Source organism: Peromyscus leucopus, chromosome 2 (genome assembly GCF_004664715.2).
Source record: "Peromyscus leucopus breed LL Stock chromosome 2, UCI_PerLeu_2.1, whole genome shotgun sequence".
In the NCBI taxonomy this organism is placed as follows: Eukaryota; Metazoa; Chordata; class Mammalia; order Rodentia; family Cricetidae; genus Peromyscus; species Peromyscus leucopus.
Genome location: NC_051064.1, coordinates 38,187,148 through 38,202,487, shown reverse-complemented (window position 1 = coordinate 38,202,487; position 15,340 = coordinate 38,187,148). Strand labels below are relative to the sequence as shown.

Sequence of the window (15,340 nt, the reverse complement as noted above, 5' to 3'; positions counted from 1 at the left end):
CTTGTCCCAGATAACACACACACACACACACACACACACACACACACACACACACGAGCTTTCCTTATACTCTTAGATGTGTGGCCTTTCGATAGAATGTACCCAACCAGTGTGGAATAATACCCTGGAAGAAAAGTGGATATCCCCCTCCTAGCACCTATGGTTGGCCAATAAATAGCTTCTTAGCTAGGGGTGGAACATTGAGCTCACCTCTCACTCTGTATTTCAGGAAATTGTAGGCTTGAACTTGCAGGGGTTTTGTGCATCCTGTCATAACTACTGTGAGTTCAAATGTGCTGTGCTGTGTTCAAAAAATACTTTTCTTGAAGTCACCACCCATGGCTATTATTCTCCTCTGGCTTATTCCACAAATATCCCAGAGCTTTGAGAGGAGGGTGTATGGTGTCTTATTCCCTGCATTTTGATCAGTGATGTGTGTGTGTGTGTGTGTGTGTGTGTGTGTGTGTGTGTTCATCGCCAGATACTAGTGGTAAAAGAAATAAAGGTAGAAAAAAAGCAAAACCAACCAACCAACAAACAAAAATGCTCTTCTGATGGGGACTGAAATCTGCTGGCATGGAAATAAGTTATTAGGAATAAATTTAATAATGTACTCATTTAGCCCATTGATAAAAGTAGATTACCCACTAGGATCTATGACCTGTCTAACACATGTTCATGTTTGATAATGGCAGCAGTTATGAAGTTTAATTTGTGTGATGGGCCTTAAATCCAATGTGAAAATGGTTGGTTACTTGTATGACATTCATGCCACTATTGCCCCACTGAGTATATGTTGTTACACAGGCTATTGTATCTTGCATGATTTGTAGTTGGGTAAGATCAATGACTATTTATCTCCTACAATCCTATGCACCCTACATTAGGCTTCTCTTTTTATTTACATATGAAATAACTCACCCAAAATTTGAATAATCAGGAGCAATTGAAGAGCAATTTAAATCCTAAACAAAGAGAAGTGGTGTTGAACAGCACAGTGAAAGGTGGTCAATAAGGGATGAATCTTCAAGGTCCATACCCGGCTTGATTTTTTTTTTTTTTTTTTTGCATTTTATGAGTCAACTATGTGGTGTCTTTAGCATTAAGGTTTTACAAACAGGTTCTAGAGTATAAACGAAAACATTGGCAATAGTCTGTAATTTTATAGGATATGTTACACCTTATTGTCAGCAATTTCAAAAGAGGTAACTCATTTCTGGCACAGGTATTTGTATTTGTTAACCTGTGATATGTATGTATATATATGTGTGTATGTACATACAGATATAGATACATATACATATATGTGTGTGTGCATATATCTATATAGTATTTTTGCAAACTCATAGGGAAAATTTATTTAAAATACTTTATAAAGATGTGAGTATATATTTAGGAAGCTTCTACTAAGAAAAAGTTAGTTTTCTAAGAGTTCTTTAGTGTTAGCTATCCGTTCCCATATTTCTTAAGATACATTCCCAGAAAGTTTGGAATTTTATAACATCACTTTCAAAATTTATAGGAAAGCCAGGGAGAAGACTCTGCAATTATGAGTTGTGAGATAAAAGAAAAGAATCGGTTGTCACAAGATAATGGCAGCTGACTGTGAGATAAATGTCAAGGCAAAGTCATTGCAAAGCCTGGCAATTTATCAAAAATAAACACTGAAGAAAAGCAGGAAGCATTTATCAAGCAAGCGACTGTTCTAATAAAGCTTCATTTTCCCTAGCCTAGCTGATCTTTGATTTAGATGCTGTCTTTTATTTGCCAGATGTTTGTGCAGCTAAATGACCAAGGTCACTTCCAATTATTTAGAGTTTTATGAACTTGATATTTGAGTAATCATTGTGTTTAGCACAATAAAAATACTATTCAAGAAAATAGTTATGAAAGGTAGTTGATTTTCATTCAACTTTAGTTTCTTCTTTCTACTAAATTGTTATGCATTCACCGATTAATGAAAAAAGTGCCTATGCATTTTAAAGAAAGCAATGAGGTGTATATGGTATAGTTTGGATGGAATAAAGGGGAAAATGTAATTATATGATAATATTAAAAATAAAACAAATTAAGAATTCAGTCAGAATGAGTGGCATTCAATTGTATATTTAATAAAGAAATAGTGTATTGATATAAGGTTCTAGAACCAAGGGAAATTATACTTATATTACTGAAAGCTTAATGACTCTAATAGGTATAATGATTGCTCTATAAAATTTACACTGGAAAATGTCATCTATTGAAATAAATTTGTAATATTTTTATTAGATATCAGCAACCCTAATTGCTCCAAGCCAATTCTAATAATCATAGATCACTAGTAATTAATAAATCTGTTTTCATAACCATGTTTTACCACCTTTCAACCATGATGAAAAATTCAGAACTTATCTAATTTCTTCAAACTATAGGACTGGGGCCAGCTTCCTCAAATTTAGAACTAGGCCAAGTAATCATTAAGTAGATAAAGCATGTGAAAATCTTTAAAAAAGAAAAAGCTTGTATAAACAGTAGTGTCTACATACTGAGATGTGCGAGTATGTACACCTTATTGTTAGAACTATAGCTTTATGGCATTATTGAGGAAATGATATAGTAAAACTTTCCCACAGTCTTCTCCCTACAGACTACAAGTAACTCTTTCCAAGGTCCTGAATCTTCCGTTCTGCAAACTGCTTTGTTTTGGGATTGGCTAACAGCAATGCATAACATGCTTTCTCAAATATAATTGCCTGGAAGTTTCGCGTTCTTTCCTTTACTGCCCCTTCCTTTGTTCTCTCAACAACAAAAACCACTGAAGACTGCCATGAGCTATTACATATGATTAGATTAAAATGTAGTGGGTATGAGTGTATTTATGCAAATATATTTAGATTTCTGGATAAATAGTCATATATGCATAGGGCTTCAAATACTATATACAGACATATATGCATACTCGTATACACATATGTCTTGAGGTTTGGGTATTAAATAGAAGTTCAATATGATTGGTAACATATTAAGCAGGATTGTGAAACAAATGGTGAACATTTGTAAATGTCATAATAATTTAGAGTATAAAAGACCTTGTGTAATATGCTGAGAAGTTTTAATTTTATAATGTAGGGAATGGGAATTTAAAGAAAGATTTTAAACAAAAGAATGATAGAATCTGACCTGGTCATACTGAAAATAGCATAAAAACAAACTATTAGAATTTTTTTTTGTCATACTATGGAACCTGGAATTTCTGGAAAAATGAAAGTGTAGTAGATGTAATAAAATATTGAATATTTGTGAGACTGACAGCTGTTGACAAATAATTTAGTGATAGAAGAGGAAGAAATGACTCAAAGATGACTCTCATTTCTTTTAGCCTGGAAACACAGAGGTTTGGATTTAAGACGTTGTGGTGAGTCTAAAAAGCTAGTTTTACTGTTTTGTGTTATAAGAACAGCCTTGGGCAATGTATTCAAATTCTAAATGGGCATGATATTTAATATTGCTTTAATATTACTAGATTCAGCAGTTAATGACTGGTAAATATGTTGTAAATGTTCTTATAATGAATCTTTCAATTTAATTTTATGAATAAATGTTCTCAGTTCTGTTATATGTTACTGCTGCCATGAAACATCATTACTATCACTATCATGCTGGCACTACAAAAAAGATGGCTTTTAAAAAATGAAAATCACTTTTTAAAAAGAGTTTTTAAAAATTATATTTATAAGTGATTGCCTGCACGTGTGTATGTGTACCATTTATGGTGCCTATGGAGGCCAGAAGAGGATGTTAGATTCCCTGGTACTAGATTGCAGATTGTTGTGAACTACTGTATGGGTGCTAGGAGCCAAACCCAGGTCCTTTGCAAGAGGAACAAGTGCTGTCAAACACTGAGGCTTCTATCCAGCTCCACGAATCTCTTTTTGAAATTAAGTGTTGCAGACAAACATCCAGATAAGACTGGCAAACAAACAAGCTTTCAAAGGTATAGTTTTGATGTCTGAAGATATTTCTTAGCAATTTAGATTGCCTATTACTCTTGGAGAAGACCTGTTTTCTGTTCTCAGCATATACAAGGAGACTTATAACTTCCTGTGACTCTACTTCTGGGGGCATCAGACACATCTTCTGTTTTCTGGGACATTGCACTCAGGTGATTTATATTGCCTGGAAATAAAAATAATAAATGAATAAATCTTATAAAACTGTAGTTCTATAGAGTATGAGTAGTACAGAACTTTGGAAGTCAGCAAACTATAGGTCACATTTGAGGCTGTGCAAAATTTGAATGGGTAAAGGAAAACATAAGAAAAGAAAGAATTGAGAAACAAAATAATCCTCTATAAAAGCCCAGTATTTAAATAGCAGATAAAAGCTATGAAGCCTCAACTGTACACAAAGAACTAGAGACAACTGAAGAATGCAGGGAGTGGGACATATGGCCTTCTCCAAGAAAGAGCACATCAACTGGGTTTCCAATGCCAAGTGGTCAGCCCTGAAAATGTACATAAAATTAACAAAATGTGGACTGAATATATATATATATACATATTTATATATATATATATATGTGTGTGTGTGTGTGTGTGTGTGTGTGTGTGTGTGTATATACCTAGTCATACAATGCAATAACATTCAGTGAAAAAGAGGCTTTGAATTTCAAGGAGAGTGGGGAGAGAAGAATATGAGAGGGTATGGAAGGAGTTAAGGAGAAATATTGTAATTATAATCTCAAAAAATCCATCACAGTATCTGAAAATATTTGCTACATAATGAAGGAATATGAAAATATGGATATAATAACAAAAATATAGAACTTCGTAAGAAATAATGATAAAAAGTATATTATTGTAGCAAGAATACTAATTGGTCTCAATAATAAAAACCCCGAGTCAGCTCTCAGGCTGACAGCTGAAAGATCAGAGGAGCAGAGCAGCCAGCCACTAGAGTTCTCACCTCTACAAAATCCTCAGCCTCAAAAGGAGCTAGATCCTGTCTCTTCCTGACTTATATTCCTCTCTCTGCCCAGCCATATCACTTCTGTCTCCACCTCCCTAGTGCTGGGATTAAATGTGTGTGCCACCACTGCCTGGCTCTGTTTCTCTTTTAGACTGGATCAATCTTGTGTATCCCAGGGTGTCCTTGAACCCACAGAGATCTGTGTACCTCTGCCTCTCAAGTGCTGGGATTAAAGGCATGTGCCACCTCTGTCTGGCATTTATGGCTAACTAGTGGCTCAGCACAGCACTCATCTTCAGGCAAGCTTTATTTGTGAGATCACAAACAAAATACCACTACACATATAAAAGTAGATGTTCATTGTAATTCAATAAATAATTGTTATGAGTGAAGTAATCATACAAGTTGATAATTAGAGATAATTGTTAACATAGGAGTACATTTTCCTCATGTTCTTATTTATCTTAATTGGAGTAAGTAGAAAATAAATGTTATGCTATTGTTTGGAGTTAAATTTACATCCCATGGCCATGCTGTCAATGGAGCAGTGGCAGCGGCTATGCTCTCTTACCAATGGAATTGTTAGTTTTCCTTTACAATAAACTGCATGCCAAGGAAGCTTGTTCTCATGCCTTTATCCTTACCATCATGAGAAACAATTCAGGTAGTTTTGTTCATGGGCTGAAGAAAGAAAACAATGGAAAGCCTATCAAAAAGAATTGTACAAAAATGTCAAAGTTTTTAGTCAAATAAATAAACAATTTGAATGCAAGTAACTAATAACCTACAGATTTTTCCAAACATAGATAATATCTGCTGAAGTTATAATAGAAAATTATTATATTCAAGTGAAAATAATAAATGCAATATCTAAAATACTTGCACATAAAATTAAAGAGATATTATTTTACTTGGCTATGTGGAATTAATACACAAATTCATAATGAGAAAATTAGAAAATAAATTTATTTTATTTTCAATTAAAATTTCAACAACTTTAGGAAATTTAAATACAATTTTAAAATTCATATAAACATCAAAATTCTGATAAGATCATTTTTAGAAAGGTGAGTGAACAGAAGAAATTTTTAGAGTATTTTAAGCAAAATAATTAAAACCTAGAAATCAATTTGCAATATCTCAACAGAGCCAACGAATAAATTATGCCTCATTAATCTAGAAATATGAAAGCTCAAGAATGACAGACCATTTAATTTCATTAATTAATAAAAACATGAGAATATAAAAGTACAATATGTGGGGATGGAAAGATGGCCCAGGGGTCAAGAGCATTTGTTGCTCTTGTAGATGAGCTAGGATTGATTCCTAGAACCCACATGATGGTCCACAACCAGCTGGAATTCAGTTGCAGGGAATCCAATGCCTTCTTTTGACCTCCAGGATACCAAGCGTGTATGTGATGCACATACATACATGCAGGCAAACACTCATACACACAAAATAAAATCAATAAATCTTTAAGAAAAATGCAACAAAATATTTTTGTAGCTTTTGATTAGATGATATGAGGGGAACCATATTTATGTTTGACACAAATATCACATGCTTAAAAACTCTATATTCTTAGTCTCAACTATCATTTTATGATGTTATTGTAATAAATCAACAATCCAGAGAAGACATTTATTTAAACATAATTGTGATATCAGAATATTGGAAGCAATGTAAATGTCCCATAACTGAGAAAATTTTAGTATAATAATCTATACTACATAATTCTATGCATAAAATTATAGTTTTATTTCTCCAATGGGGCAAGGTAATGTTTTCTGCAGTTATTATTATTTTATATAATATTCCAAGTAGCATATTTTAATATGAGCTGCACAAATGTATCCACCTAATGTTTGATTATTTTGATTATGAGGAAAACTGTTTAAAACTTTATAACATTTGGATAAATTATTGCTATATTCTACACATAAGGCATACATCAGTGCTGCCACGTGAAGGTACTGCAATTACAAATGAGCAGCTGGTACCCTTCCAAGCTGTAATGCTCTTTCTGACTCTACAGAGAGCTACTCCATCTCAAAACACAGAAAGGTAATTGTAGTAGCTTGCATGCAGGCAAACATCATTCCTCTCTGAATGTGACAGAAGATAGAAATTGGAGGTGTTGTAAAGATGTGAGTTCTGAGCTGCTCTGTGAAGAAGAGATGCAAAGATGAAGGATGGTAACACTGGTGATAAACATGAAAGTCCAGTAGAGGCTGAGAAGACTTTGAGTGTTCATGTATGTATGCAAGTGTGTGTGTGTGTTGTGTGTGTACAGTTGTGTGTGTGCAGGTGTGTGTGTGTGTGTGTGTACACAGTGTGCACAGATGTTTGTGTGCAGGTGTGCATGTGTGCAGGTGTGTGTGTGCCTGTTTGTGTGTGGGAATGTGTGTGTATGCAGGTGTGTGTGTGTGTATGTGTGTGCACAGTGTGCACAGATTTGTGTGTGCAGGTGTGTGTGGTTGTGTGTTTTCAGGTGTGTGTGCAGGTGTGTGTGTGCCTGTTTGTGTGTGGGCATGTATGTGTATGCAGTTGTGTGTGTGTATGTGTGTGCACAGTGTGCACAGATGTGTGTGTGTGTGCAGGTGTGTGTGTGTGCAGGTTTGTATGTGTGTGTGCAGGTGTGTGTACTGGTGTGTGTGCATGCTTGTGCACATGCACACATGCATAATTTTTGCTAGATTAAAGATAATGCAAGTTTGAATATCAAGACTGAGTTCAGATTAGAGAAACTGGTTGAATAGTGTCAATATCTAGCCATTAGCTAGAATCTCGGTACAACATGACAAGTAGGGCTGGAAGAATAAAGGCTGGGAAGGATAATGGATGGAAAAAAACAGGAAGTGGTCTGAGGAAAAGGAGCTAATTAGGTGTTCCAGAGAGTGCTCTGTCACGAAAGTTTTCCCCTTGAAGTACTGTCTCTCTGTCTTCAGCAGAGCACCCTTGAGCAACCCTTAGCTACACCACCACCTGTCTTCTGTAATGAGATAACAAGGCCATCTCCTGTGCTCCCAACTTAGTTTACCAAAGCACAGAGTTCTTCAACATTAAGAAAAACTCACTCCTCTGAAATTTTCAATATTAAAAGATAACAATGTACATTCTTTCTTGATTCATATGCTTAAATTTTTGGCTTGAAATTATTGTATAATAAAAATAAGTAATTTATAATAAGAATAATGAAAAATCCTTACAATTTAAAATTTTACATCATTTAGTAAAGATGGTTATGAGAGGCCCTTGATGGTCTTTGAAAACATTAGTCTTTTTTGTCAATGAGTATTTTCAATATATGCCATTCTGTTTCTGTGTCTGAACATACACAGAGACTGTCAACTATGTGTGATAAAACCTGTTTTCTTTGGTTTGTTAGGATGAGACTAGAATCAAAGTAATTTCTTGTAAGATATATAATGAGATTAAGATAGAGTTGTGAATATGAATTTCATCAAGAAGCTTAATTCACTAATATCTATGTGGGAGTCAAATTTTTATTTAATTATGATTCTTAGAAAAGCTAACTTATCCCAGTAATGTATCACTTTTCTTCTTTGTGAAGTAAGTGGGATCACAATTATTTTTACATTGTGCTTCATGTAGGAACCCTGGGCAATATCATTTCTGTTCATTTAGACACTGGGGATTAAAATCTGGGCATTGGAAACAACCTGGTTACCAACATAGAAAACACATTCTTTCAGAAGAAATAAAATATTGATTTAATACTAAAATACTGTAATTCATAAAAGACAGACAATTGATCAATTAGAAGGATTTAGATCATAGGTAGCACATGAATATGTCACATAAATAAATTTACATATACATAGAGGTAGATATTTTGTTATAGATGACCAATTAGGGATGGACATCCCTTGGTCAGTGGTTCTCTGCATTTTTGATTGGTTGTGGTTTTTTTCAATAGTATCTGTCTGCTGCAGAAAGAAGTTTCTTTAATGAGGGACAAGAGCTAAACTTATCTGGAGGTATAAAAATGAATGTTTAGAGTGCAGACAGAGATTATAATAGTTGGGAAAGTGACAGGAGTGGGTTCTTTTCTACATTCCTTGACCTAACTAGTCGTGGGGTAGGTGGTTGGTTGTTGAGTAGTTTCACACTATCAGACATGAATTCCCTCCTACTGAGTGGGCACTACATCCAATCAGACAGCTACTGGTTACTGAACAGATGTAAGTGCCATTGTTGCACCTTTTCAGATATCTTGCTAGACCAGTTACCGCTGTGATTCATAGACATCAAAGTTGGGTAGGACTTTCTCCTTGACAGCTGCATGACACCTTCCTCCACTATGAAAGCTAGTCCTCAGGGAGGAAGCTTCAGGTAGGATCCAGCTCAATCCCTCCAAGTCCTGTGCTCAAAGTGCATGTTATTTTTTTTTAACTTTTAGTGATGTAACTGTTATATTTGGAAAGAATTAATAGACTAGGAATTCTATAGATTGATATTTTTGCAATATAAATGTATAACTGAAACTAACAGTAATTAATTCACATTATAAAGTTTGTTTAAATAATTTTAACTTTTAAAGCAACAGACTTATGCAGTCCAAGCCATCACTGGCTGGTTCCTTGAGTTTCTCTTCATCTGAGTTCTACAAAGTGATTTGACAGCAGTCAGTGAAGAAGGCCAGCAGGACTCTGATGTGTATCCCATGCCCTAAGACACATAAGAGGATAACATTGCTTTTCTCCTCCTATATGCTTTACAGTAAGTTTACTGAGTATTTATAGCCTCAAAGATCCTGCTGCTAGAGCATCTTTTGTTCTTCCCCTTCAATGTACCACTAAAGGACAGGTACACAAGCTGTGTTGCTCACAGCCTGTCACCCACCTATATATTTACTATAAATAATGGGCAAGTGGTCTGAGGGAATCTGTGACTCGGGGCACTCAGTTTCTTGGTGGATAAAAGCCCATGAGATTCAGAAATAGAACCACACAGTCTCCACTTTCTTTCTTAAGAGCTAAAACTACAAAAAGACTGCTTGCAAGTTTGTTCTTTGCAACCCCAAATGATATGTTCTAAAATGATGTTGAGATTTCAGGAAACATCAGAAGCCTTTTTGGAGCTGAATTCCAAGGAAGCAAGTTTTAATGAGATTGTCAAGTTATCTTTACTAAACTTCAAGAACAGCAGATGCACTTGATAGATGGTTTTGTTGGCAGGGGCCAATTGCCTGAGGGCTTGCAACTGGCTGCAAATTTGATCTATTCTATTTTGTGAATATAAATTACAGTCTTGCTTCATTGAAGGAGACAAATATCCACATTCTTTAGGAGGTTTTACCCCAAATTTGTTAAATTTTAAAAACACTATATTAAGAATTGCACTATCTGGGAATAGAAGTAGAAAAGAGACTGGGTTTTTTCCTGAGAAAATGGAGTTGTTGAGATGATTATATTAATTGGGCATTGTCCTTTTTAAAATCATTTATTTGTGTATTTATTTGCTTGTTCGAGTGTTTGTTTGTTTGTTTATTATGTGCTTTGGTGTTTTGCCTGCATGTATGTCTGTATGAGGGTATCAGATTCTGTCTGTAGCTACAGACAGCTGTGAGCAGCCACATAGGTCCTGGGAATTGAACCCAGGTCGTCTAAAAGAGCAAACATCTTAACCATTCAGCCAACTCTCCAGCCCCAGGTGTTGTCTTCATAACCACAAATAATTTATATAAGGTCATAAAAGGTCAAAGGAACATTAAAGTCTAGAATATGTTTACCGTGCCACCATTTTGTCCTCATGGCATATTCCCTACAAATGTTCCTCTCAGTAGTTAGTAAGTTTCCACACCTAGCATAGGAAACACTCAGCAATAAAAATTGTTGAATTCACTTTACAAATTGAAACAAGTTCATGATATTTTTATTTCCTAGCCATCTAGAGACTACAACAAAGAAACCTAGGTTATTAGTCACTGTGTCATTCTCCATTACTTAATAAATTGTTTTGTTTTTCAAGACAGGGTTTCTCTGTGGAGCTCCATGTATGTAGCATATCTACTACATTTAGAGTGGCCATAACTTCTTCTGGAGTGCCATCTGCAGTAGGCAGCCAATTTTTCCCATGTTTCCATTTCTCAAGTAGCTCTGTCTATATTATGTTTCTGCAACTTGAGCTACCATTCAATGACCGGAGGTTTCCTTGTAGGATCCTCCTCAAGGAGAATGAAAGCTGTTCAACATCTTTGAAAATTATAGCTCTTACTTGGGCGGGGGGCTGGGGGGGAGTTACAAAATCCCAGCACTCAGGAAGCAGAGGCAGGTGAATCTGAGTTCAGGAGAGTAAGTTCCAGGACAGCCAGGGCTGCTTAGAGAAATTCTGCTTAAAAAACAAAACAAAACAAACAAACAAACAAACAAAAAACAACCCAAATATTATAGTGCTTAAGATATGTTAAATAATCTATTCAATATTTTAGATTTTTAAATTTATCCTTTATTTTCATACATATGTTCTTTGATAAATATTTCTTGAACTTTTACCATGTCAAAAGCAGAGTAAAGATAAGCATTAGCAGTTTATAAAATAGTTTGCAAACATGTAATTTATCTGACAATTTTCTAATCTAGGCCCTATCTAACTCATCAATCTTTGATGAGATTCTGCCTGGCTTGATATTACACAGGTCTTATGTATTCTGTCACAATTGCTGGGCATACATAAGAGCAACTACATTATTGTTTCTAGAAATAACTGTTGTGACAGCTATTCTTGGTGGTCAAATTGACTATATCTGAAATGAACTTCAATCCAGAAATGAAGGGCACACTTGTGATCCAGATCTTGAGGCAGGAAGGCAACATGCCTTTGATCTGGATCTTGAGGCTGGATGACACACACCTTTAAACCAGGCCTTGAGGCAGGAAGGCACACCTTTAATCTGGGCCACAACTTCTACTGGAAGCCTATATAAGTACAATGGAAGAAGGAATGGTGTGTGTTCATTCTTCTCCTGTTTGCTCTCACCTTGCCATCACATCCACTCATTCACTGGCATTTGTAGCCTACTTTTTCTGGATTCCAGCATATACAGAAGACCTTCTGAGATACCCAGCCTCATGTGACTTAGCAACTACTGTATTCATTTATATATATATATATATATATAGAGAGAGAGAGAGAGAGAGAGAGAGAGATTCATTCTGTAAGTTCTGTGACTCTAGAGAACTTTGACTAATACAGCTGTTTTGTAATAGCCTCTGGATCTTAAACTCTTTTGGCCCCCTCTTCCACAATGGTCCCAGAACCTTGGGGGTAGGGAGATGTGACAAAGGTGTCTCTATATGTGATATAGGTGTCATCTAAAGAGATGGTCACTCTACTGTCACTATTCTCTGCACTTGGCCAGAGTAGGTCTCAATTTTAATTGCCATCTACTGAAAGCTTTTCAGATGAGCTTTTAGAGATACACTACTCTGTGGGTACAGTGAGAAGTAGTTAGGATTCAGTTTGTTCTACTGACAGAATGATAGTAGGAGGTTCTTTCCTGGAGCCTATGACCACTCTAGTCATAGGCTCTTAGCCTTAAACTGGTGTAAGATATGGCTTTGATTTTTGTGTAGTGGTTAGGACGTGCTGATAATTGATAGCTGCCAGGAGGAGGAAAATTGATTTTCTTTAAAAGTATGATCACTGGTAGATCTCACATGCTCCAGTGCCTAGTCACAAAACAAAGGTCTCTATGGGACATGATGGACACAACTTTGAGTGAGTATGGAATGCAGATGGATCTGGGAGAGACTGGGAGGTATATATGAAAATGTTCAAAATACAGAATATGGAATTCTCTAAGAGTTGTTAAAACTATTTTAAAGACAGTCCTGACATAAAATACCTTTAATTGAATAGGTACTCCGTAGAGATGTTTTTAATTCTAACCACAGAGTTAGAGTTGGGGCTGTTTCTATAAAAATAAGTGCTGAGCATCCTTACTTTTAAAAATAGCACACTAAAGTTTAATTTCACTAAAATTTTGAAGCTTGGAAGATGGCATCTCTCTATTTCCTCTTAACAGGCAAAGTAATTTTGAGTTGATTTGCCAAAGAATTTTGTGAAAAAGAAAGTTGTTCTTAACTTTCCTGGAAAGACCATCTGGCATATCTCAGTCGTGTTATGTGTTATTTCAAGCTACAGACATTGGTCTCTGACTAAGAGGAAGAGATTTGGGGTAAAGAACCAAATCCCAAAAGAGTTCTTCCAACTTTTACTTTTGAATTTTGCTCCAACTCATTCTTTTGTTTTCATTATTTTTATTATTTGAGATCATAATTACATTATTTTATCCTTCCCTTTCCCTCCTCCAAACCCTCCCATTTAAACCCCTTGATGCTCTCTTTCAGATTAATGACCTCTTTTTCGTTAATTGTTTTCACACACACACACACAAACACCCACTACCACATTCCTGAATACATAAAAAAAATCCTGTTCAGTTGATATAACATTACTTGTATTACATTTTCAGAGCTGGCCATTTGACACTGTAGAACCAGTTGGTGAGCTATTCACTGGGGAAGAGGATTTCTTTTGTTTTCAGTGTTCCTTTGGTGACTACAGTCCTTTGTGTAGGCTTGAGGGCCCATGAGATTTCCCCCTTCTGTGGTTAATATATCTATTGGTTTTATTCTTCTGCAGGTCATGTTTCACTAGCAATGCTGTTTAGAATTCATGGGTGTGGCATCTGACATTTGTAGAACACAGAATCTCACAGCAAACTTCCTGTTCCTTTGGTTTTCATAAATTTTCTAACCCATCTTCTGCAATGATTCCTGAGTCTTGGGTGCCAGACTTGTATTGCAGGTTCATCAGTGAGGACTGGGCTTCACCGTTCTTACACATTTACACATTCAAAACTAAATTGATCAAAGTTGTAAGGTGATGATTTACCTTATAGTTTACTAAGTTTTTCAGAATACAAAATTAATTTTATTGTATATCTATTTGTAACAAATCACTCTAATATACAGCTACTAACAATTTGGAGATACTTATGAATAAATGGTCTAGAGAAATTTTATTGAAATGCATAATTTTAAAGAAACATCAAACTCATAATTGTATGCTCAATGGATATGATTTACACAGTGTATCAGAAAAATTATTTTAAAATCTCAGGTATAATCTAGGAGTTCTATCCAATCAGAAAAGTTTTTTGAGAGAATCCCATTGCATACTTCTGTTTTCCATTGACATTTTCTCTGATGTTTAATATATATGTCCCTACATACATATTTATCCTTGCAAAATTTGCTGTGTGGCGTTTGTGCCTAAATTTTAGTTTATACTGGGGTATCGTGATGGATAAAATATTATCTTGATCAGTTTTCTCTGTTTTACCAAATTCTTGCTACCCAGGCAGTTACTATATGAATCATTTTCCCAAAATGGTTGTTTAAGAGGATATTCAGACCACACAGAGGATACTAGCCAAATCTTTCTTTTTTTTCAACACATGTGCCTGTACATACTTTAGGAAGTTTCTACAGTATTAGATTTCCATAAGACATTTTCAAAAGGCTTAAATGTTAGCCATTTTTCCCCATAATACTTCCTGTACCCAAATCTTTTATTTAAATATAATGTATAAAGCATAACAAAAGAAACAGCACAGGAAGTATGAAAAGTCCCAGTGATATTTCAGATTTGATGAACCATAATTTAGAGAACATAAAGGTACTCATTTGAAAGAGTAGCTGGCTACTTCTCCATGGTCCCTTATAAAGACCCTACTTCCATTTGTGGGGGCCCTAGTTCCTGCCCAAAATCTTTGTTTTCTAATACTATTATTACCTTGGAGGTTAGGATTTCAACACGGACTATGAGGGAAGCAAACTTTAAAGCTATACATATCAGAACACAAGTTTAAAGGAAGTCTTTTGAAACAAATAAATAAACCAGCTCTGCCAAATGCTAATGGATGAAGTGAATTCACCAAGAAAGACTCTACTACATTGTAACTTCTATTGCAGCTAGCTAATTGAGTCACAGTGAAACTCCAAGTTCTTAAAAACCAAAACAGTTTTCTAGTATTTAACTCTATTTCATATGTACAGACATATGAGAATGAGTTGATTGTTTTCAAGTACTTTATGCCAACTCATAATTGTGTTCATTCATTATTTATCTCCTAGAGATGGATGTTGATGTTACATCCAGTTTCTAACTAGCACAATCTGTACTATGATGCACACATGGATATCTTTATGGCCTGAATGGATTTCTTAAACAATGCGTATGTGTGATCTGTAGAACAAGTATGTAATTTATCATCCATATTCAACTTATTTGAGAATGATGTGGACTTAATAACTGTTATATTAAAACAAATCCAACCTGAATAAATAAAAGTATATGT

General features: G+C 35.2%; 1 protein-coding gene across 11 annotated transcripts in view; it reads left to right on the top strand.

Annotated features, from left to right (window-relative positions):
* The window catches only part of Fut9 (fucosyltransferase 9), a 206,322-nt gene that overhangs the window by 60,996 nt on the left and 129,986 nt on the right, over positions 1 to 15,340 (top strand). Inside the window, exon 2 of one of the 11 annotated variants that reach the window (XM_028861159.2) lies at positions 3,359 to 3,394. The exons of the other annotated variants lie outside the window; for them this stretch is intronic. The gene's annotated coding sequence lies outside the window, so the exon portion shown is untranslated. The remainder of the gene's footprint in view (positions 1 to 3,358; positions 3,395 to 15,340) is intronic. 11 annotated transcript variants of the gene reach the window in all.